Source organism: Arvicanthis niloticus, chromosome 21 (genome assembly GCF_011762505.2).
Source record: "Arvicanthis niloticus isolate mArvNil1 chromosome 21, mArvNil1.pat.X, whole genome shotgun sequence".
Lineage (NCBI taxonomy): Eukaryota > Metazoa > Chordata > Mammalia > Rodentia > Muridae > Arvicanthis > Arvicanthis niloticus.
The window spans coordinates 50,914,934-50,936,305 of NC_047678.1; the positions used below are offsets into that span (position 1 = coordinate 50,914,934).

General features: G+C 45.9%; 1 long non-coding RNA gene across 2 annotated transcripts in view; it reads right to left on the bottom strand.

Moving 5' to 3' along the window:
• Window positions 1–20,167, bottom strand: part of LOC117693516 (uncharacterized) — a 36,377-nt gene extending 16,210 nt beyond the window's left edge. Inside the window, exons 1-3 of one of the 2 annotated variants that reach the window (XR_004604448.2) lie at window positions 19,321–20,167; window positions 17,939–18,298; window positions 7,792–7,902 (exon numbers count right to left, since the gene is read on the bottom strand). This is a non-coding gene — a long non-coding RNA (uncharacterized LOC117693516). The remainder of the gene's footprint in view (window positions 1–7,791; window positions 7,903–17,938; window positions 18,299–19,320) is intronic. The other variant, XR_013105526.1, reaches the window with a different exon arrangement.
• Window positions 20,168–21,372: the final 1,205 nt, after the last annotated feature.

A 21,372-nucleotide genomic window follows, 5' to 3' on the forward strand; every position in this document is an offset into this window, starting at 1 on the left:
TCTTGCTAATCCCCAGTGGGATTAGTTCCCCTGGCTCCTACGTCAGAGCCCTGTAAAATGCTGATCAAGCCAGGAAAGTCTGAAATTTATTGCATTCATTTTCTAGACTGAGATTAGAAAGTCAGAGTCCCAGACAAGTTCAATGCTGTCCTTATCAATCAATAGAGGCTCACGGCAGACATGGTTCTAGAAGAACCTGGAGGGACCTAGTATCTCCATCTACAAGAAAAAGGTTTCGTCCATTTGTTATCATTCTTTGTTATCACAAAGCCGAAGAAAGAGGGATTTCACTTACAAACTGACCCACTCCCAGTCACACTAACGGGTAATGTCACGTCTTTAACCAGATAAAGCTATTACAGAAAAATGTAAGGCACCAAGCAAAGCCAGCAAAAGGAAAACTTTGAATGCTTTTCAGACTCCAGCTTCTCATCCCAAAAAGCTAGTTGAGATTAGAATCACACTTTTTTTTTTTATAGTTACATACCACAGAATGGTTGTTCAAGTTCTGTCCGAATGTTACTTGGATATCTTTTACAGAGATCAATGGTATGAGCAGGCTCTCATAACCAAGTAGACCTCACCCTACCCCAAGGCATCAAAGCCCACTAGACCACAGGGTCAGATAGCTCGGATCCTTACTGACCTTTCCTAAAGACAGAGGTCACACTGTGTGTGTGTGGGGGGGGGTGGCCATAAGAAAGATGCCACCAAGGAAAGAGAATGCTTCAATTTATATCTTAACCCTTATCTGCCATGCTGTGACTGGAGTGTTTGCGTTCTCTCTCAGACTCAAACGTTGACATCTTGACTCTCTTTAGATAGTCCTAGAAAGTAGGGACTTGGAGAACTATGCTGCAATTATGTTGTAGAACTCCCAAGAATGAGATTAGTGTCTTAGTTAGGGTTTCTATTCCTGCACAAAACATCATGACCAAGAAGCAAGTTGGGGAGGAAAGGGTTTGTTCAGCTCACACTACTGCATTGTTCTTCATCACCTGGACAGGAAATCACACAGGACAAGAACTTGGAGGCAGGAGCTGATACAGAGGTCATAGAGGGATGCTGCTTACTGGCTTGCTTCCCTTGGCTTGCTCAGCCTGCTTTCTTATAGAACCCAGGACTACCAGTCCATGGATGGCACTATCCACAATGAGCTGGTCCCTCTCCTCTTGATCATTAATTGAGAAAATGCCTTACAGCTGGATCTCATGGAAGCATTTCCTCAAGGGAGGCTCCTTTCTCTGTGATAATTCCAGCTGCATCAAGTTGATGCACAAATCTAGCCAGGACAATGAGTGACTGCTACAGTTTAGATCTGAGATAGAAAATATCTATGAGCCTTCAGTAGAACCCCAAGCCCAAAGTTCAACCAGGTTTTAGAAAAAGAAAAATGTCTGATTCAGTAGGTCTGCTCTCAGTGGTTTCATTGTTGTGAAGAGACACAATGATCATGGCCACTCTTGTAAAGAAAAACATTTAATTGGGGCTGGCTTACAGTTTCAGAGGTTCAGTCCATTATCATCATGGTGGGAAGCATGCTGACATGGTGCTGGAGGGGCTGAGAGTTCTACATCTAGATCCACAAGCATCAGAAAGAGACTACTGTGTTCCACACTGGGCATAGCTAGAGCATATGCAACCTCAGAGCCTCCCCTCTCTATCACACACACACAGTAACACACTTCCTCCAAAAAGACCATGCTTACTCCAACAAAGCTACACCTCCTAATAGTGCCACTCTCTATGGGCCAAGCATGAATCTAATGGGGAGGGGGTCACACCTATTCAAACCACCAGAGTCATCATCTTCTAAGTCTTCCAGGCAGTATTAGAGGATATTCTTCAGTGACCAATGTGAGCCTCTGCTACTTGAATTTCAGGGACAATAATAAAATCTGTGCGCAGTCAGTGTTCAGTAATGCCAGCCATCACAATGAACAGAGAGAGTCCTGCCTGAGAATCCATGAGCGTCATCATCTGGGGCACTCTTGACTGTTCCACACATTCCTCTCCTTGAGCACATGAAGTCATACTTTCTCTACCCAGCTGTAGTGTCCAGGGCACAGGGGTGGAGCACCAGCAGATGTGGGTAGGATGACTGCTGTCTGTGTGGTGGAATAAACTGTCATCCTTGCATTTGCATGCTAGAATCTTTAATCCATCTCTTCTCTGTACACCTCTTCCTGTTCTTTCAGGATGGGTATGATCGATGACATAATTGTTTACATAAGCATGGTCAGTCTCAAGCCAACCAGTTTCACTCTGACTTTGAAGGCAGTGGATATGAAGGCACAAGTCTGTATTTACCACAAGGCCCAGAACTGCAACCAGTGCAGGCTGATTACATGAATGAATGAATGAATGAATGAGATATTAAAATCTGATCAATGCTACTAGGACCCACCACCAGCTCTCCTCTCCTCTAGGCTCATAAAAGAGTGAAAAATCACATCTCCCTGCCATTAAATGGTCTTTGGAAGCAGCAATGATACGTAGCACTTCTGGTCTGAACCTCAGGCCTGAGCTTTTTACGAAGACTCTTTTCTGGCCTAAGCCACTGGGTTCCTTAGTGACCATGTAAGCAGATTATATCCTTTCTCTTCTGACCTGTGCTGGATATATTCCATGAGCAAGAAATACACCTTGGCTGAAAGATTCCAAGGTCTTTTTTTGTTCTGTATCATAACTTAGCCCATCCTGACCAACACAGCCCATGGCCACTTTAAGAAGAAAGCAAAGAAAGTACAGTTTTAAAAATAAAATGTTTAAGTGCTCTTGCTGGTATTTTCTTATCTAAATTCTAGGTTTGGGGCCCATTTACCTGATTTCTCAGGCAAGATGTAAAATTTAAAAGCCACTTGCACCAGACAAGACAGCACACTTCTATACTCCCAGCTTCTTGGGAGACTAAGCAGGAGGATCACTTGAGCCCAGGATATATAAAAATCAATCCAGGGCAGAGGAAATGGATCAGGGAATAGAATAGTTGCCAAATAAGTGTGAAGACATGAGTTTGAATCCCCAGAACCCATGTAAGGTCAGATGAGGTAGTGCATATCTGTAATTCTAGTATACCTGCCATCCCTGTAAGTGTATGGAGAGAAGAAAATTGGAGACAGAGGGACCCCAGGAAGCTAGTTTGGCATGTGAAGTGGAGAGCAAGAGACTCTGTCCTGAACAAGATGGAAGGTGAAGACTAACAACACTTCAGGTTGTCCTTAGACACCTACAGGCATATGGTAGCATACTCACCCCTCTCATAAAACAGATTAGAAAAACTCCAACTAAGGAAGACCACTCAATCTGCACCAATCCATTAGTGAGCTCGAAGGCGTAATGTCCTTCCATGACAATCCACTAGATCCCTGCCTCCCTACCAGTCAGAACAAGGCCAATACCAGCGAGCTACGGAAGACATTCTGATTCCCTCTGCATGGCATTATACCCCACGCATGAACCCACATTCTCTATTGATCTGGCTATAAATGTTTAAAATGCACATAATTTTATTTTTTTTAAAAAATCTGGAGTGACATTTGTAGGAATGAACACCGTATGTGCCTTTCGATGTCTTCTCAGTAGGGCCAGCTTGGCCCCACTGTATGGTGCCATCTCCCCAATGACCTCCTTGGGAGACCTCACTTCTTACCCTGCAGAATATTTGGCCAGAGACTGTGAGCAGTTGGGGGAGGGATGGAAGTACCCACTGACTGCCGTCATTCCCACGTTTACCGCATCCAAAATTCTGACTCGTTTTGGTTCCAGCACTGGCTGGAAACTGTGCTAGGATGGGTACCATATGGCTCAGAAATCATCCCAGTTCCTAATGCTTTATTTATCTCTGCAGTGTACAAAATGCCTCCCTACCCCAAATTCCAATATTTTAAGATACACAAGCTGGATCTATTAGATAGGATTTCATACTGGGACCAACGTGAAAAGTCTCTTTGAAAGCCTATGCCTCAATTTTCAGCTGAAATGAATTCACTTTCTTATAGCAATGCACCACATGACAAGCTTTATTTCTGCCTCAAGAAATTCTGGCCAAAGGTACCAGGCTCAGAATATGATCTCCTGGATCATGCTATCGTAGCATCCTTTCTTTGGGAGAAAGTTTGAGGCCCAGCTGACTCCCAGTCAGGGTCTTTCATGGGTTTTGTGACAGACATTTCAAACATGTGACCATCCCTTGGCCTCTGAGCAGTTTTACCACTAACGAGTGTTTCCCTCTTGACACCTGATGTTCACAGTCAAGGCCACTCCTCCCAACACCCAAGTGTCCAAAGAACTGCCATTGAAGATTCACCTTTAGCTTGGATTCTGATTGGTGACATCGATTCTAGAGCATCTAGATTTGACCAAGATTCACTCTGAGGGCATCTAATGAACAAGATGACTCATCAGGCAAAGGTGCTTGCAAACAAGCCCAGTAACATAAATATGATTCTGAGATTCTACAACATGGAATCAGGAGAGGACTGAGACCTGTCTTCTGATATGCACACATGCATGTACCATGGCACACATGTGCACGCTCTCACACAAGCTGATCTAGATTATGCCACGTCTCCCAGGAAAGATGGGCATGGCTCAGAAGGCTGGTTTAGCAAAGGCAAAAACTGAAGCCACACAGCCTGTCTGAAATGTGTGTAAGGGAAGTCTTTCTAATGGGGAGACAGATTCCAGAGAGTTATATCTAAAAATCTGGTACTACAAAATTTAAAAGAAAAAAAAAAAACTCACTATAGAGCCATTGGGATGGTTGTGTTTAAAAAAATGTAACAGACCTCCAGACCTTAGTATAACTGATACCATGTTAGAGACACCATTCTGACCATAAACCCCAGCATGTAGGTCCCAACACCTGCCAAAATGGGAACAGAGATTTCATTCATAGTTCCAGGAAAGTTCCTACATGTAACCTTGCTCTTTAGTGTCTGCATTCCCACCCCTTGCTAACTGAAGTGTGACACCCAGGATGTGGTTTTGTACATAAGAAATAAAAGGCTGTAAGGCTCAGGGCTGCATGATTTGGGCAAGTTCCCCATGCAGCTGTCGGTCAGTAATGAAGACTTTCTTTTCAGCTTTAAGAGTATCCACGTGCTGGTCTCTGGTGGGCTTACTTCCCAACAAAACCATGTTGGTAAAGATATGGGCAAACTGAAATCCTCATACACTGATGCGGAGATTAAATGGCCCCATCACCATGGAAGACTGTAAGACAGTTCTTTTAAATATTAAACATGGGCTAGCAAGATGTCTCATCAGGTAGAAGTGCTTGCACATAGGTCCAGTAACATAAGTATGATTCCAGATTCCATAGCATGGCTGGAGAGGACAGAGCTGTCTTCTGACATGCACACATGAATATGCCATGGCACACATGTACCTGCCCTCACACGGGCAAAAATAAATAGATATTAAATGTAAAATTACCATGTGGTCTAGATAATGAAAACTGGGGTCTCAAATGATGCTCATACGCTTGCAACAGCATCATTCAAAAGACCCAACAGGAGAAGAAGCTCATATCTGCCAACAGAAAATGGGCCCATGTATGCCCAACCTTGTGACATAGCAACATGATGTTATCACCCACAAAATTCATGCTTGAGACCTGCACAATTAAGTTATGCATGTGTGCACACTCACACTCACACCTCTCATACCTTATCCACAGCTAGCCTGGGTTGCATGCTGCTGCCTATGCCCTGCAAGCTGTGTATGTACCTCAAAATGGAATGCGTGCACACCACAGAATTCAGCCTCAAAAAAGACTAGGAGACTCTGACACATACTGCGATAAAGCTGAAACGTGCTGGCATTATGGCAAGAGAAATGCCCCCATCTAAAAGGGGCAGATGCTTTATAATTCCCCTTAGATGAGGAAGCCAAATTGATCACACTCACAGGGTATGAGTAGTATGTTTATTCTAGGATCTGGGGCAAGTGGGAAGTTAGTGTTTAATGGGTAAAGTGTTTCTATTTGGATAGATAAAAAAAATGCTTCTGACTTGGGCAAATATTTTAAAAGGAAACCTAAAAAGAACAGGAGTTCAGACATCGTTTTTAGCTCTCTTCTTTATATATGAACACAAACACTTCTTTCACAATGTATTACTTTTTGCTACAAGTTCACGATATGGGCAAGGTTGACTGTTGTAAGTAGTTATTGCAACCCTGCCTAAGCTCCGGGAACAGCCGTGCTACCAGCCCCCACCCAGCTTCCCTTGAATCCATGGATAGAAGATACATGCACAGTTGTTCATTTTCAACTTGCCTTCTTTGTACAATTGCTGGATGCTACTGTCTCCCGCCTGGAAAAGCGTGCCCTTAGCAATAATCTTAGCTTTGTACAGCCCACCGGCCCTAACTTAGTTGTTCAGTTACAGTTCCTACCACCAACCTGTAGGAGCAGCTACAGGCCACCACTCCACCAGAGACCTCACATGCCTGGTCAACTTTTCTCCATCAGAAGCCTGGGGAAATCTCTCCTCCCTTGCGGCCGTCTCTTTTCCTCCAGGGACTGTAAGTCCCTCCTATTCCTTCCACCCAGCAATTGGCCCATGGCTTCTTTACTGATAGATGAAGAACCAACTGGGGAACAAGACAGCATCAGAACCGCCCTTACAGTTGACAGACTGAAAAAGTCAGGACAGTGATACAAGCATTCTGGTGGAAGAACCGGGAATCTTTAGGCCATTTTAGAAATGCAGAAAGTAAGCTGAGAGTGGAAGTTATCTGGGGCCATACTTGAGGAGTCCAAAATCCCCAACACTTCAGCCCTGCCATCTAGATTTGTCCATTATAATGTACTTAAGAGATGGAGGCGACAGGATGGGGGAGACAGCAATGCCCGTGGGCATTTACTTTCCTAATGGTAAAAGCACCAGGATGATTTATGCATGAGATTCCGGCACAACAGCAACTTTAAACCGTTTTAGTTTGTCAGACGGTTCCAGGAGCAAATACACATTTCTTCCTGTGTATTTGCTGTATGTTGTCTCTCTCTATCTCATGTGTGCTCAAGGAATGAGCCTACTATCTCGTTCCCGATCATCAAAACAAATTCCTACCGAACAGAGGCAAAGTGGTTCAGTGGAAACAAAATACTCTCCACTTTTCATGCATCAAATATTTATGGAGGATTGGCAGGGGGCACTCCCCTGTAACTCAGCACTTGGGGAGTGGGCTGGGAAGATAAAAATTTCAAAGTCACCCTCCACTACAAAGCAATTTGAGGCCAGCCTGGGCTGTATCACAACCTATCTCACAAAACAAAACAAAACAAAACAAAACGAAAAAACAAAAGCAAACACACACAAGCACATAGATAGACAGACAGATACATACACATATATACATATACACATACATACATACATACATACATATAAACATATATACATACATACAAACATAGACACATGTACACACATATGAAGAGAGAGGGAGAGAGAGGGGGGAAAGAGAGAGATAGAATTATCATAAGCAGGATAGCGATCTAAGGGAAGGCTGAAGAGATGTGGGACATTTGGGAATTTTAGGATATGGTAGAAGGTGTTGTAAGGGTTATGATGGGGAAGCTTGGAGAGCCAAGAGAGCCATAGAATGGTTTACAAGGTTCATCATAGAAAGAGGACCAGCAGGGGAGATATAAGAAAGTCAGAAGATGGTATGTGGGTGTGCAGACGGGTGAGGAGATGGGAAAGTGGGTCAGAAGAAGGGAAAGAATAGGAAAGCTGCAGAGAGGCTTGGAGGAAGGGGGAGGGGAGAGGGCACACTCACAGTATTTGTTATGGAGTCTGGTCTTCCGCAGTTTGGTGTGGGTGGTTAAACAGCATCTGTGAGGCTGAGGCTGAATCTTGAGACCCACAGGAAGGTCAGATGGAAAAGTTGCTATAAAGTGGGGAGGGAGAAAAGCATGAGCTGGAATCTGCACCATCATCGGTGCCCTCAAGGATGGGCTGAGGTTTTACTGCCTGGATCCTCTCTGCAGTTCCAGTACTGGGGATAAGCCAGGTTCCTGTGTCAGGAACTAAAGTTCTCACACATCTGGCCTTGGAGAAGCTGAAAAACAACTCCAGAGAATGGAAAGACCATGTGGTTAACCCCAGACTGTCCCTCCATCTCACCGCCTCACCATCCAGCCAGAAGTTCTGAGTAGCTCGTAGATCCTAAAACCATACAGAGAAGTCCCGCTCAGCACAAATGAGCATTTCACAGGGGACTAGGGGATTGAGGGGTTAAAAGAGAAAGCCTCAGCTAAGCTAGGGTGGTAAGGATGTGCAAAGGTCAGCTAGACAGTGGGAACATGTTGGTCTGAGTCCGCGCCACCGTTGGTCACGGCCTCTTATGGGGGCGGAACTCGGGGAGTTTGACTGAGCTCTGAGGGTGGGAAAGCGCAGTCTGAGATGTGGAAAAGCCGGAGCCGGTTCGGGGGTCCCCAATTCTGTGATGAGGCCAGGCTGTGGGGTTCTCAGACTCTTGGACATCAAGACACTGCTGGAAAGTGGAGAAAGAGTTGAGAACAGAGTCATGGGCTGAGGACTGGGGACAGCATCTAGCCTGGAGCCAGGGGGTGGGGTAGGTGGGTGGGAAGGGGAGTTATGGTTTGTCCCATAGGGGGATTGTCCTTAGCATTGTGGAAGCAGGCTTCTTGGCAGTTGTGGTTGGGAGTAGAGAGAGGCCTTCTACGGGAGAATTAAACTGTGGATCTGTAGGTGAATGCCTTCTTCATGGCTCCCCAAGGCAGATCCTGATGAAACAGACAGTCCATGGTTCTAAACAGTTTATTGGTTGTTCATGGCAAAAAATTGATGCATAATGTACCATATCATACCCACTTCTCAGAGTAGGCTTACCGAGTTTCCAGGTCTCTATCTGCTCCATCTAACCAAACTTCCTAACATGGTTTTATGTCCCACAGGGACATCTTCCCAAGACACTAAAAAACAAACAAACAAACAAACAAACAAACAAGATGGGCAATTGGGAAAACTGTGTGTCTTTTAAAGGTTAAAAACAAAACAAACAGAAATAGTCTGGGTGTAGTGGCTCACATCTGAAATCCCAGTGGAAGGAGCAGAAGTCAATATCACCGGTGCCTATATAACTCCCTTCCAAACAAAAGAACCAAATGATGGATAAATAAAATATAATCACAACAAAACTGGAATGCTCTGATTGAACGTGTCTGAATTGAAACCTTTGAGCTTGTGGTAGGGCTAGTTTACAAACTTGCTCAAAAGCTCACAGCTTCTTCTCTTGCTCTCCCCTCAAGCTTCGGACTTTCCAACCTTTTCCCAATCCTTAGTCCCCTCCTCATGGCCAAGGAATGCCTGGGCACGCTCCTGGCCACTTAAGCCTTAGCCTGTTTTGTTTCAGACTCTGAAGAGTCTCATACCTGCAGGATAAAAATGCATGGCTCAGAGATGCAGGTCTGTTCTTAGAGCATCTTGCAGTGAATTGCCCCAGAGCATCTGCACAACCTGAGCCAGGCTTTTCCAAAAGGGCAGGGAATGAAATACCAATTGCAACCTGCATTGGCCTTTGACTCAACACTCAGATGGGAATGCCCTCCAGATTCAATTCAATCCTAAAGAAAACTAAATACTCCAAAAGAAAGGCAGGCTTCCTGGCTGTCCCAGCTCTCTACTTTTTGAAAACAACCATTCTTGATGGGAAAAGTCACTCCAACAGGGTTCCTTCTCTGTTTCTGTCCTGACCTTGGAGTCAAACAATAGAAGGGAGGAAGGGTCTCCCCTGACAAATGAGGAGGTAGGAGTTCCCCACAACAGGCACCGACCAGAAGCCAGGCCTTTCTTCAGTATTGCGGAGCCACAGACCATTGAATCCCCAATTTCAGGGATTCCCCAAGAATAATCTCATATTCCAAAATTCATTGCAAGATTTCCCCAAACTCAGGAGAAGTCCTGTGTTTGTGGCTGTGGTTTTGACTTGTGGAAAGAGATGGGTGGAAATCCTTAAGGGAAGAAGAGGACAAGCTGGCCATGGAGTGGGCAAGATGCCCGGCACTGCCATAAAGGTGGTCTGGCTGGTAGCTTAACCCAAGTCCTTTTGCTCAAGGGAGACAGGGTAGCCAGGGACAGTCTGATAGTGTCAATTAGGGAGCCAAATTGTCCCATTCCCTGCCCCCAATGATTTGCTTCATTAGAGGAAAATATTATCATGAAGGTTTACAATAAGACTATCTTTAACTCTGCATGACGTTTACAGATCTTAACACTGCCCAGCGCTCCAGGGTGAGGCGGGTCACCCTGCTCTGTCTCCAAAATGAGTCAACAGATGGCTGTTGAGTGTGACACATTCTCTAGATGTCAGGATTCAAAACCCAATCACTTATTCTGGGGATGTTTGCAAGTTTGATGGCTATTTCTCTTTGACCCCCTTGACATTTTCAAATGCTTGCTCGGTGCCAGGCTCCTGATCCAGTGCCTCTGCAGACTCCATTGTTTAATCCTACAATAATTTCTGCAGAAAGCACTATTATTATCCTTGTTTGAGAGGGCCGAGTCTTCGTGAAGCCATCTGAGGTCACACAGCTAGAGTAAAGGCAGACAGCCTTTAAAACGTAATCCAGACAACCAGAGCTGGGGAAGCACAGCCAGGCTGAGGTGTGCTGGACATGGGGGAAGCTTCACTCACGCAAAAGTTCTGGGCATGTCCAGAAGAGCAAGCTCAAGGTGCCTTTGATGGAGAAGTTTTGATGAGGAACAGACATGGCAGAAACAGACAGTGAATTCTCAGGAGAGAAAACTACTCTTGGAAGAAAATGGAGTCTTTTTATGATATTTAGGGGACATTTCCTGGCTTTGCCTCTGGACCTTACTTCTAGGGCTATTTGAGTGGGGTTCTTGTTTGAAAAGGGGAAAGGTGGTCAGCTGGCGATCTTGTCAGGTAGTGCTCACTCCCACTCTTCCTCTGTCAGGTAGTGCTCACTCCCACTCTTCCTCTGTCAGGTAGTGCTCACTCCCACTCTTCCTCTGTCAGGTAGTGCTCACTCACACTCTTCCTCGCTGTGGCATCAGGGCGTTGGGAGCTAGGCTCTAATTTGTATGAGGTACCACAAGTTCCCTTGGTCAGGCTCCAAGCAGTTAGAGTCTGGTTGTTGGAAAATGGGGGCGTTTGCTTTATAGTTTGGCCTCTTGTCCCAGTAGTTATTAAGCCCACTGAGTCACGCTAACTTACAAGAGAAGCTAAGAAAAGTCTGAAGGTCGGGGCCATATCCACAGACCAGTGAATAAAGTTCTGCATAAGCATGAAGCCTGAAGTCCAGATCCTCAGCAATCATGAAAGCCAGGCAGGTGATCCCCTTACCCCCTGTGATCCCAGCACTGGTGAGGTGGGGCAAGCTGGCTAGCTAGACTATCCAAATCCACAAGTTCTAGGATCTGTGAAAGATCCATGGCTCAGTAAACAGAAGGAAGAATAATTAAGAAAGACCTCTGGTTTTTATATGCATGTGCACATGCACACAGATACATGCACATCTGCACCCAGACATATGCAAATGCACTTACATGCATGCACATACAACACATACACCTACACATGCAGGAAGGAAGGGAGGGAGGGAGGGAAGAATAAAGGAAGGAAGGAAGGAAGGAAGGAAGGAAGGAAGGAAGGAAAGAAGAAAGGAAAGAAGGAAGGAAAGAAGGAAGGAAAGAAGGAAGGAAGGAAGGAAGGAAGGAAGGAGGGAAGGAAGGAAGGAAGGAAGGGCTTTATAAGGTGAGATCCAAAAGGTAATATTTAACTATCTGAGAAGACAACTGTGAAGTCTTTGGAAGAGGCCATCCTTCTGGTTTTTGTCACAGAGTGCTGTCATCAAATAGGTCCAAAGGGGAGGTGTAAGTAAGACTGAGAGTCTCAGGTCAGACAGATGGCAAATGTGGACACACCTAAGGATGGGGGACGTGTGTGTGTGTGTGTGTATGTGTGTGTGTGTGTGCGTGCACATACATGCACATGTGTCATACACACTGAGGATCAAACCTAGAACCCTAGAGATGATAAGCATACATTTCACACCTGAGCTATGCCTCCATTCTGAGGAGTGTTTGGATCAGTCTGGCATCTGCTCTGCTCTGCTCTGCTCAGTGTCAAGGAACTCCACAGAGGGCCCCACCCCAGGCCCTGTGACTGACTATCTGGTCAGGGTGTAGAATGTGTTTTCTGTCAGTGTTTAGCAGCATAGTTGCCTCCAAGGGAAGCCACACTGTGACAGAGATCCATAGGCAACTTGACACTGATTCTTTTCTGCAAGGGTCATTCTGCAACTTCTCCTCCAAGAAAAACTTGAAAGAGGGAACTGCTCTGTTGCTAGGAATCATGGGAACACTTTGGAGGAACTCTCCACAAAAACTTCAGGGGAAAGAACAACCAACATATCATAAGACAGAATTTAAAGAGAAAAGAAAAGAAAAAGAGTTGCCATAGGAGCAGGAGACAGCAGCATGGAGGGCTCTTAGGTGCAACGGTGGATGCACGGCAGAGTGCTGCTGAGCTTCTATGGCAATGGGAAGTGAGGCAAAGGACATACAGGAAGGGAGGCTGGCTTCTGAGAGTCTGTGTGCCTCATCCTGACACAACAGCTAGCAGGACAGAATGAAGAGACAAGGTCTGTGTAGAACAGGATATAGCAGTCATGTGTGTGATCCCTGCATTGGGGAGCCATGCCTTGACATCACAGTGTGGAACAGAATACAGTGGTCACGTGTGTGATCCCTGTGTGTGGGAGCCATCTGGGCTCAGTGGTGAAACTTCACTGCAATAAATAAGTGACCAAGTGCATTGGGGTGTGTGTGTGTGTGTGTGTGACTCTTTGTGTCATTATCTTACCAGGATGACTTTCAGGCGCAGGCCTCCTGCTGCAGTTAGGATCAGGACTTCAGGTTTACCATAAGGGAGACCCCAGGAGAAGGCCTGGGGAGGCCCCAAAGCTTCTCCCCATAGAACTACCATGCATCGTTCTCCCAACACACTGGTATGTTCAGTGACACTGGGGGTGACAATTAAGGGGTCAACAGGTTTTGCTGGGGTCTCACTAGTTAGCACAAATGATCAAGTCACTGGCGATATGAAAATCCAGTCTCTTGACAGTGTGCCTCCAAAGGGTGGGCAGAGGCTGTTAGCGTGTGCCTCCGAGTCCATCCTGTAACCACACCCCATTCTCCCAATATGATGGCCTCCTATCCTGAGTCACCTTAGTGGGAGGGGTCACCCAAACCCAGAAAATCACTTATGTCACCGAGAAAAACCTAACACTTAGAAGACTGTTGTAGGAAACTGAGGAGAAAACCAGTTCCGTCTGGCACAACACAATGCACAAAAGTTTTCTAACACTGTGCTGAGAACATTATATACATCTCATTTAATCTTAAAGACAATCAATCATATGGGGTACGTGCATGGCAATCTCAAGACAAAACCAAGGCACAGAAAGGATGTCTCGTGACTTCACACAGGTTGTAAATGACTTCAGGGATTCGAATTCGTACTTGTCACCTGTGTTTCCATGTCCCTCTAGAACCTACTATCAAAGGGAGAAAACAGGACGTTGGTCCTATTTACTGCAAAAGAACACTATAGAACTTAACGATCTGGTGCTATGTAGTGGCCTGGAGAAAAGTCTAGGTTCTGTCCTGGAAGAAATTCCATCTTGGGCTAGTGGTGTAGCTAGGCAGAGAGCTTCTGTAGCAACGAGGAGAAAAACCAAACATGTCAGTACTCAGAGTTAGAAGATCTGACTCGTCCACCAGTAGTTGAATGGTGTTAGGAAGGAGAGGGGAGGGATATAACAGAAAACCAATACACAAATTTCTCATGGATGTCATGGAGAGTTTACCGGAGAGGTTACCAACTTCACAGGTTTCATCTGAGGAATAAAGGAGATAATTTATTTACAGAGAAAGAAACCCATTTAAACCCATTTTCCCCCTCTTTCTCCCCAGCCTGCTTTGGTCTTTGGTACTTGGGACTCACCTCTTCTCCATCACTTCCTCTTGTCTCATGTGATAGCCTCAAGTCTCTGATGGCTTTGCGTTATGTTTTTTGTTCTTTTGGTTCAGTTGCTTTTATACTGTTTACATGGACCATTACTTTAGCTTCAGGAAACACTAGCTTTACAATGGATTTATTAAGTACCTAACTGTGCGTGCCACAGCACTTGAAACCTAGCCAAGGGAGCCAGGCCCTCAGCGGGCCAGGCAGAGTGGAAAAGGCCAGACCAGGCATGGCCTGTAAAGAACTGAGTTCTGGACCCAATTCTGCCTCCAACTGCCTTGTAACATCGGAAGGGACACCTACGTCCCGGGATCTCAGATAATCGAGCGAGCTGTGAAATATCCCAGTTCTGCACGGTCACATTGCAAACTCATAAACTGCTCGTGGGGTTTATGAGAAATGGTGTGCGGAAAGTTTTGGTGCCAGCAATATGGACAGAGGGAGTAACGCACATGGAAGAAACAGGGAGTTCCACATACGAGACCTAGCAACATCGCGGGAGCCTTAGTGGGAGCAGCTGCAACTGCCTTTGTTGGGGACATCTATGCAGCTTTCTCACTTTGATGGCTTTGCTTCCTTCTCCATTAAATGTAAGTAGTGCCTGCCTTAGCAGGTCACCACAGGATGACAGGAGATTAACCTGTGTGCTCAGACTGATGCCCAGGAAGCCGGGGCACCGCCCTGGGTACTCACCTGAGCTTTGGCTGCAGGACTTCCCACATTCAGAAAGAAAGAGACAATAACATCATGATTTCTGGAGATTTCTAATCTCTTCCATCAGTACCACTGAGACTAACTGGAGTTTTTACAAGGATCCAGGGCAGCAGGAAAAAAAAAAAGTTTTTCAAAGCAAATGCCCTTGGGCATAAAAAAAAAGAGATCGACTCCAGTCTTAGTTCTCTTCCTAACAGCAGCAGCCGCGGAGGGAGGAGGGAGGGGAGGGAGGAGACAGTGAAAGAGAGCAAGGGCACTAGGGCCCGAGCAGGAGGTGGGGCCACAAGGGACAAAGACAGGAGACAAAGGCCCAAAGAGTTCTTTGGCTTTCTGACCACATTCCACTTCTGCTACCCAGGACATGCTCAGCAATGATTTGTTTGAACAAAATGCTGCACACAGTCAAGTCCACCCAGTAAGATCAGGAAAAAGGACACATCTGGGAGAACCTGAGGCAAGGTCAAGGGCCTGCTTCGACTTGTATTCTGCATGCTGAATGCTGAAGATAGGAGATACAGGCTAGACACAGAAATAAGAAGGAACTAACTGTTCATACTTAGTCTGCAGTGGTGGAGGAAAACCTTTCTCCCTGGCCCAGAATGCTCCAGGTACATAGCTTAAATTTGGGATCACTGGCAATATTTGGAGGTGGCAAAACTTTAAGGGAACATCTTTAAATTCTCAGCTAGCCTTCCTCCTTTCCCTGTTTTTTTTTTGTTTGTTTGTTTGTTTGTTTTTGTTTTTTTTCTCACATCCCAGACAAAGTAAACAGCTTTGTCTCCCCACATCCTCCCTGACAGCATGTGCTGCCCTACACAGGGCCGACAGAGCATGGCCTGAAGTCTCTATAACTGCGTGGACCAGAATAAATCCTTTCTCCTTGTAAGTTGACTCTCTCAGGTGTTTTGTTATAGTAATGGAGGTCTGAGTAACCGCACCAGGCCAACCCAGGCTTCACAGAGCTCTCCAGTGCAGTATCATCTCAGCTTCAGTTTCCAGAGCTCCTTAGGCTTGACATCAATATTAGTATTTTTGTTGCTTTGTACTCCCTGTTCACTTTTCACGAGTATCATGAGGCACAAACCGACCGAGCGTTAACAAAAACATGCATTTCCATTTCAATCAAACATTTTACAAATCCAGCCTTAAAATAATGCCCCTTTAAAGCTTGCTTTGGTAACGTCAACGTGTAGGAAAGGATGAGACAAATCAGATGCAATGTGCCAGATGATAAGGAGCTATGTGATGTAGATACAAACTCAACGGGTGCCTCATGAAGGCTCAACCAAAGACCTGCTGGTGATGGCAGCTCCTAGACAGCAGCTCCACCTGGTTGCAGGAGCCATCCCAATGTGACCTGTGAGTACCAGCCGTCGTCATCATAGCATCAGCGTTAATAGTTTCTTATATCATATTAGCAGTACTCGATTATCCAAAAGCAACTTAACAGTAAGAAGCTACAGTCAACTTAGCATGTGCAAGTTGGTCTGAGGTACATAGATGACAAGGGTCTCCTGTCTAGGAATGGTGCTTGGCAGGCTTAACTGTTCAGTAGAATTTATTAAGAGAAACATGGACTGATCATGGATGGAATGGACTATTGTGTAACACTTAAGCACAACGGTACCCACAACGCTTAAACTATCACTTATCCTGTCCACTAGCAGTTAGACGCTGGCCTTCACCCTGTCCTCATGCTAACCTGGAGCACCACTTTAGACAACTGAGTTCTTCCCCTTCCCTCCTCCCTTCCTCTCTTGCTCTCCCCCTCCTTCTGTAACACCCCAGCTGAAAGATGTACATACTGACATGCTGACTCTCTGGCTGAAGGGTGTGCACACGTGCTAACAACCATCCCTCTGAAAGGGACATACTCTCTGACATGCTCATCACAGAACACGCAGTAACTTTGCTTGCCTGAAAAGTTCTGCACCCGCCCCGCACAGGAGGTCTTCTGTCCCAACAGACCAGAACTCTGCAGCTGCAATTGTTCTGGTTCTTCATCTCTAGGTTCACTGGTCCAGATCTGTATACTTAGCCGTTGCAGGGAGCGACTTTCCTTAGAGCCACAGAACTCTCTGAAGTAAGACTGAGTGATAGGAAGGAGTGGCTTATAAGCCTCTGGGCAGTGGATTTTCTGATGCCCAAAAGATGTCCTCTCATTCATCAGGGACACTGCCTTGGGGCTTGCTTCCCAATCTCACCCCAAAGACCAGAATCCAGAGAAGTATCAGTTCCTACTTTTGAGCTATATCAATCCAGGTCACCATTATCTGATCAGGCCCCTGCCATGGACTCTATCCCAGAAGCAACTGGCAGAGTCACAGGGGGACTGGTTATTCCTGGGACAGGAATAACCAGCATAGGGGTTTAGTAAATTGTCGGTGTCTGACCAGGTGTTTTAGACGCTGACTGAGTTAAAGAGAATTCTGAAAAAGCAACCACTCCAAGAAAACATTTTCAATATCAGACTGACAGAGGAGTCAGCAGGCAAAGTTGCTGTGACAAGAGAACATGGCCGACCATCACAATGGACTTTATGGGAGCAGATGTGTGAGGAGGGTCTGAGATTTCTGTCCTGTGACTGACAAAGAAGAAAGAGGAGGGGGAGGAAGAAGAGGGGGAAGAGAAGGAGGAAGGGGAGGAAAGGAAGGAAGAGGAAGAGGAGGGAGGGGAAAGGAGGAGGAAGGGAACGAAGGAGAGGAAAAGGAGGAGATGGAGGAAGAGGAGGAAGGAGAGGAGAGGAAGAGGAGTAAGGAGAGGAAGAGGAGGAGGAAGGGGAGAAAGGAGAAGAGGACAAGGAAGTAGAGGAAATGGAGGAGGAGGAGGATGGTGACGATGAGGAGGAATTATGCTTTCCTGAGGTAAAATTTGGTTCCTTATCTCTGGCCTTTAGCATCAAATAGGAAAAGGAGCCTAGCTCTGGGTTAGCTACCAGTGAGCAGCTGGTGCTCCTGACCCATTCTGCTTAACACTGTGGAGCTGTGACCTCGCAGCTCCTGGGAAGAAGCCTACTTGAAAGTAGGAAGAATTTAAAAGTGGCAGGCATTCAGGGAGCACTGTGTCCTCTGAACCTTGTATGTTTTGGTTTTCTCACATATAAAAGTAATTGTGGAGGCTCCTTGTAGGAGACCCTGGGGTTGATTCCAATGTAGCTCCAAGTAGGCTCTCAGTGCTTACTGAATATATTACTTACCATCAATAATGGATTCTTCAGGAGACGGAGCTGAAAAAAACGGTAGCTGACCAATCAGTCCTGTGTAAGGTGAGTTTTATGAGGGAGTTCTGATCTGTTGTGAGCTAAGAGACACTGAGTAGAGGGGACACCTCGGAAGAAACAAGAAAAAACAAAGGTAAGGCTCTATAGAAGCAGCCTTCTCATCACGATGCCTAAATTCTCTTCCCCAGTCTGCTCTTAAATTGCCTTCTGGCATTGAAGAAGTCTTTTTCTGAGCTGACGATGTTTCATTTGAAAGTGGAAGGTGTTGAGCCAGGCTGTACTTCAGGCTTATTTATTCTGGGACAGTAGATGAGGCAGGTGTGGGCTCAGGTACTTCTGCAAGAAGGACAATGTGTAAAGTGAGTCAGAAGTGGTTTAAGGGAATGAAATGAATTGTCCTTTTGTGTGCACGAGTGTGTTGAGACTTTACCAGGATAAAGCAGCCATCACTGCCACTGTGGCTGCTGCTCACTGCTTACGGGTCAAGCCTTAGGACACACCGTACAAATAAAATGGTTCCATCCAGCCCTTTCCATGAGCCTTATTTGACATGACTCATTAAGAGAAGATGGAGGTTTATATTCCCCAAGGAGGACAGAGGGAGAGCCCCTTATGTGGTTTGTCACTTCCTGGCACTCCTCTTTCTATTATAGTTTTGTTTTATGTGTGTGAATGTAGTAGAACCAATTTAAACTTATCCCTGTCCAGCTTACAAATGAACGGAAGACTCATACTATGCTTATTTTATTTGGCCTTGACAATTACTGGGGGAGGTAACCCTTAATCTCCTTTTCTAACTGCTGGCCTAGCTACCTCCCCAGCAGTGTATCCCAGATATTTGCTGGTTTTCCTAGCCATGTGCTCATGGTTCATCTCCCCCTGTGGCAGCTTCCTCCTGTCTCTCTTTCCTTCTTCCTACTTTTCTCCCTCTGCAACTCCCAAACAGGTAACTCAAAACACCTCCTACCTCTAATCCCCACTTCAGTAATTGGCTGTAGCCATTTTTATTTAACCAATATTTTAAAATTAAGGAATTAGATTTGCATAAAGAAAGCTGGTAAACGTGAGAATTCACTCATAGGCAACCAGACTTTTAGGTAAGGAATTTAGCATTACAGTACCAACAGACCAAACTTCAACATGTGAGTGTTTGCATGTATGTCTATGCACCATGTATACTTGGTGCCCATGGAGATCAGAAGGGGGTGCCATATAGCCTGGAACTGGAGTTACAGATGGTTGGAAACCATGGGTGCTTGGAAGTAAACCCAGGTCCTGTTGTCACCAGGGCTCTAACTGTTGAGCAATTTCTACAGCCCCTATGTCAGGTGTTGTATAGGCTTTTTTCTAATACTCACATTAAGAATGTAAGGTAGCACAGGCCTGAGTTCATTTTCTGCTGTTATGTAACCAAGTGTCCCAGCGTCAGAGGCTCTAGATGCTGTCTCCAAGGCTTGCTGGTCCTCTGCTCAGGGCCTGCAGGATGCAGGCAGGGGGACAGCTAGACTGTGGTCTTGTCTTTCTACTCAAGTCATCTTGTTATCTGTGGGCTGTCAGAATTGCCTCCTCCTGATATGATAGTTCACATCTCTATGAGTTCTTTGTGAACTCATTGTCAGTTGATTCAATTCCTTAATTTCATCTATGCATCCTTCACCTTTGCCATTGCATGCAGGCTCATCCCAAGCCTTAATCACACACAGTCACAGATACTACACTCGGGAGGAGCTTGTAGGGGTGAGAGTGTGATGAAAATTCCATCTGCCACCAGCTCTGTTTTAGAAGGCACAGGTGCATGCCTAAGGTCCCTGGCCAACACAGAGTGACATCAAACTTCGAAACAAGTAAGAGAGGCCTGCATCCAAGCCCCCTACTTCTATACTAAGGCCTCGTCCTAAAAGAGCACCTCACAATCCTGAAACAAGTCCTTCAGTGTAGTCATCTGCAGCACACACAGTTCAAAGACTTCTTGATGACACAGGAAATCCACGCACTCAAGTCCAACTCAAGATTTTCCTCAAAGCTCCTTGGAGTCAGCACTACAACACAAAGGAGCAGGCACCCGTCCTCGAGACTCCTCTCTCTCTTCCTCCCCTCCTCTCTTGGCTTTGCCCGGGTATAGCTCTACCACTTGGAGGGCTTCTCACCTTCGCTTGTGGTCAAGCATCTGCCTGTCTGTGAGCCTCTCACAGATGAAACACTCAGGAAATGAGCCAGACATGGCGTTGTAAGCCTGTAATCCCACTGGTACTAGGAAGGATGAAGCAAGAGGATTTTGAGTCTAAGGCCTGTCTGAGCTGCGTGGTGAGAATTCATTTCAAGGAAAAGTAAACCGTGAGTTCTCTTCCTTACTTGGTAATAATCAATGCTCAGACTCGTATTTTCCTGCTCAAAGTGCCATGTACGAGGGCAGGATCTGAGTTAACTATTCCTTGTGTGTGGAGCCCTGTGAGTTAATACATTAGCCCTGCAGCCATCTTGGCTGAGGCTGGGACCCATCTCTCTCTCCCCGGCCCGAGTAGAAGATGAAGTCCATTCTTTGCTCTGGAGAACAGGGTACAAGGAGCTATTTGGCACTTGTACCCTCTCCTGAGCCTCTCAACACTCTGCCACCCTTCATAGGGTTGGGCTGGAAGCTCAGAGGGATTAAAAAGCCCAGCTGAGGTCATGTGGCTGTTTGTACTGCAGCCTGGATTAAGCCAGGACCACATGATGGCAAAGCCATATGCTTTCTAATTTGAACTACTGAATTGCTTCCCCCTCCCCCCAACGTGTAATCCTAGAAAACATGAGCTGCACTTAGGTGACTGAGCGTTATAGGGATATTCGGAAGTTCTAATGGAGCTTCTTAACAGAGGGCCATGTCTCAAGTAGGACAACCTAACATTTGTGTATTATAGAAGGCTTGGTATTTCTGTAGACTTTGTGTATTTCCAGAGACATGTCAGTCTTTTGGAAAGCAACTGAAAACAGAAAGGTGGGAAAGAGGCAGGAGAGAGAGAGAGAGAGAGAGAGGGAGAGAGAGAGAGAGAGAGAGAGAGAGAGAGAGAGAGAGAGAGAGAGACAGAGAGAGAGACAGAGAGAGAGACAGAGAGAGACAGAGAGAGAGACAGAGAGAAGAGAAGAGAGGGAGGAAAAGAGGGAGGGAGGGAGGGAGGGGGAGAGAAAGAGATGAGGGAGAGAGGGAAAGAGAGAGAAAAAGAAAGGAGGGAGAGAGGAAGGGAGGGGGAGAGAGAGAGAGAGAGAGAGAGAGAGAGAGAGAGAGAGAGAGAGAGAGAGAGAGGTGTATTTGGGGTGGGAAAAGCACCTTACCATGAACAAACAGAACTGGCCCCAGCCAGAACACCCTGTGAACCACAGAAATGGTGGACAGGCACATTGTCAATGGTTTAGCATGCTTTTGGCGTCAT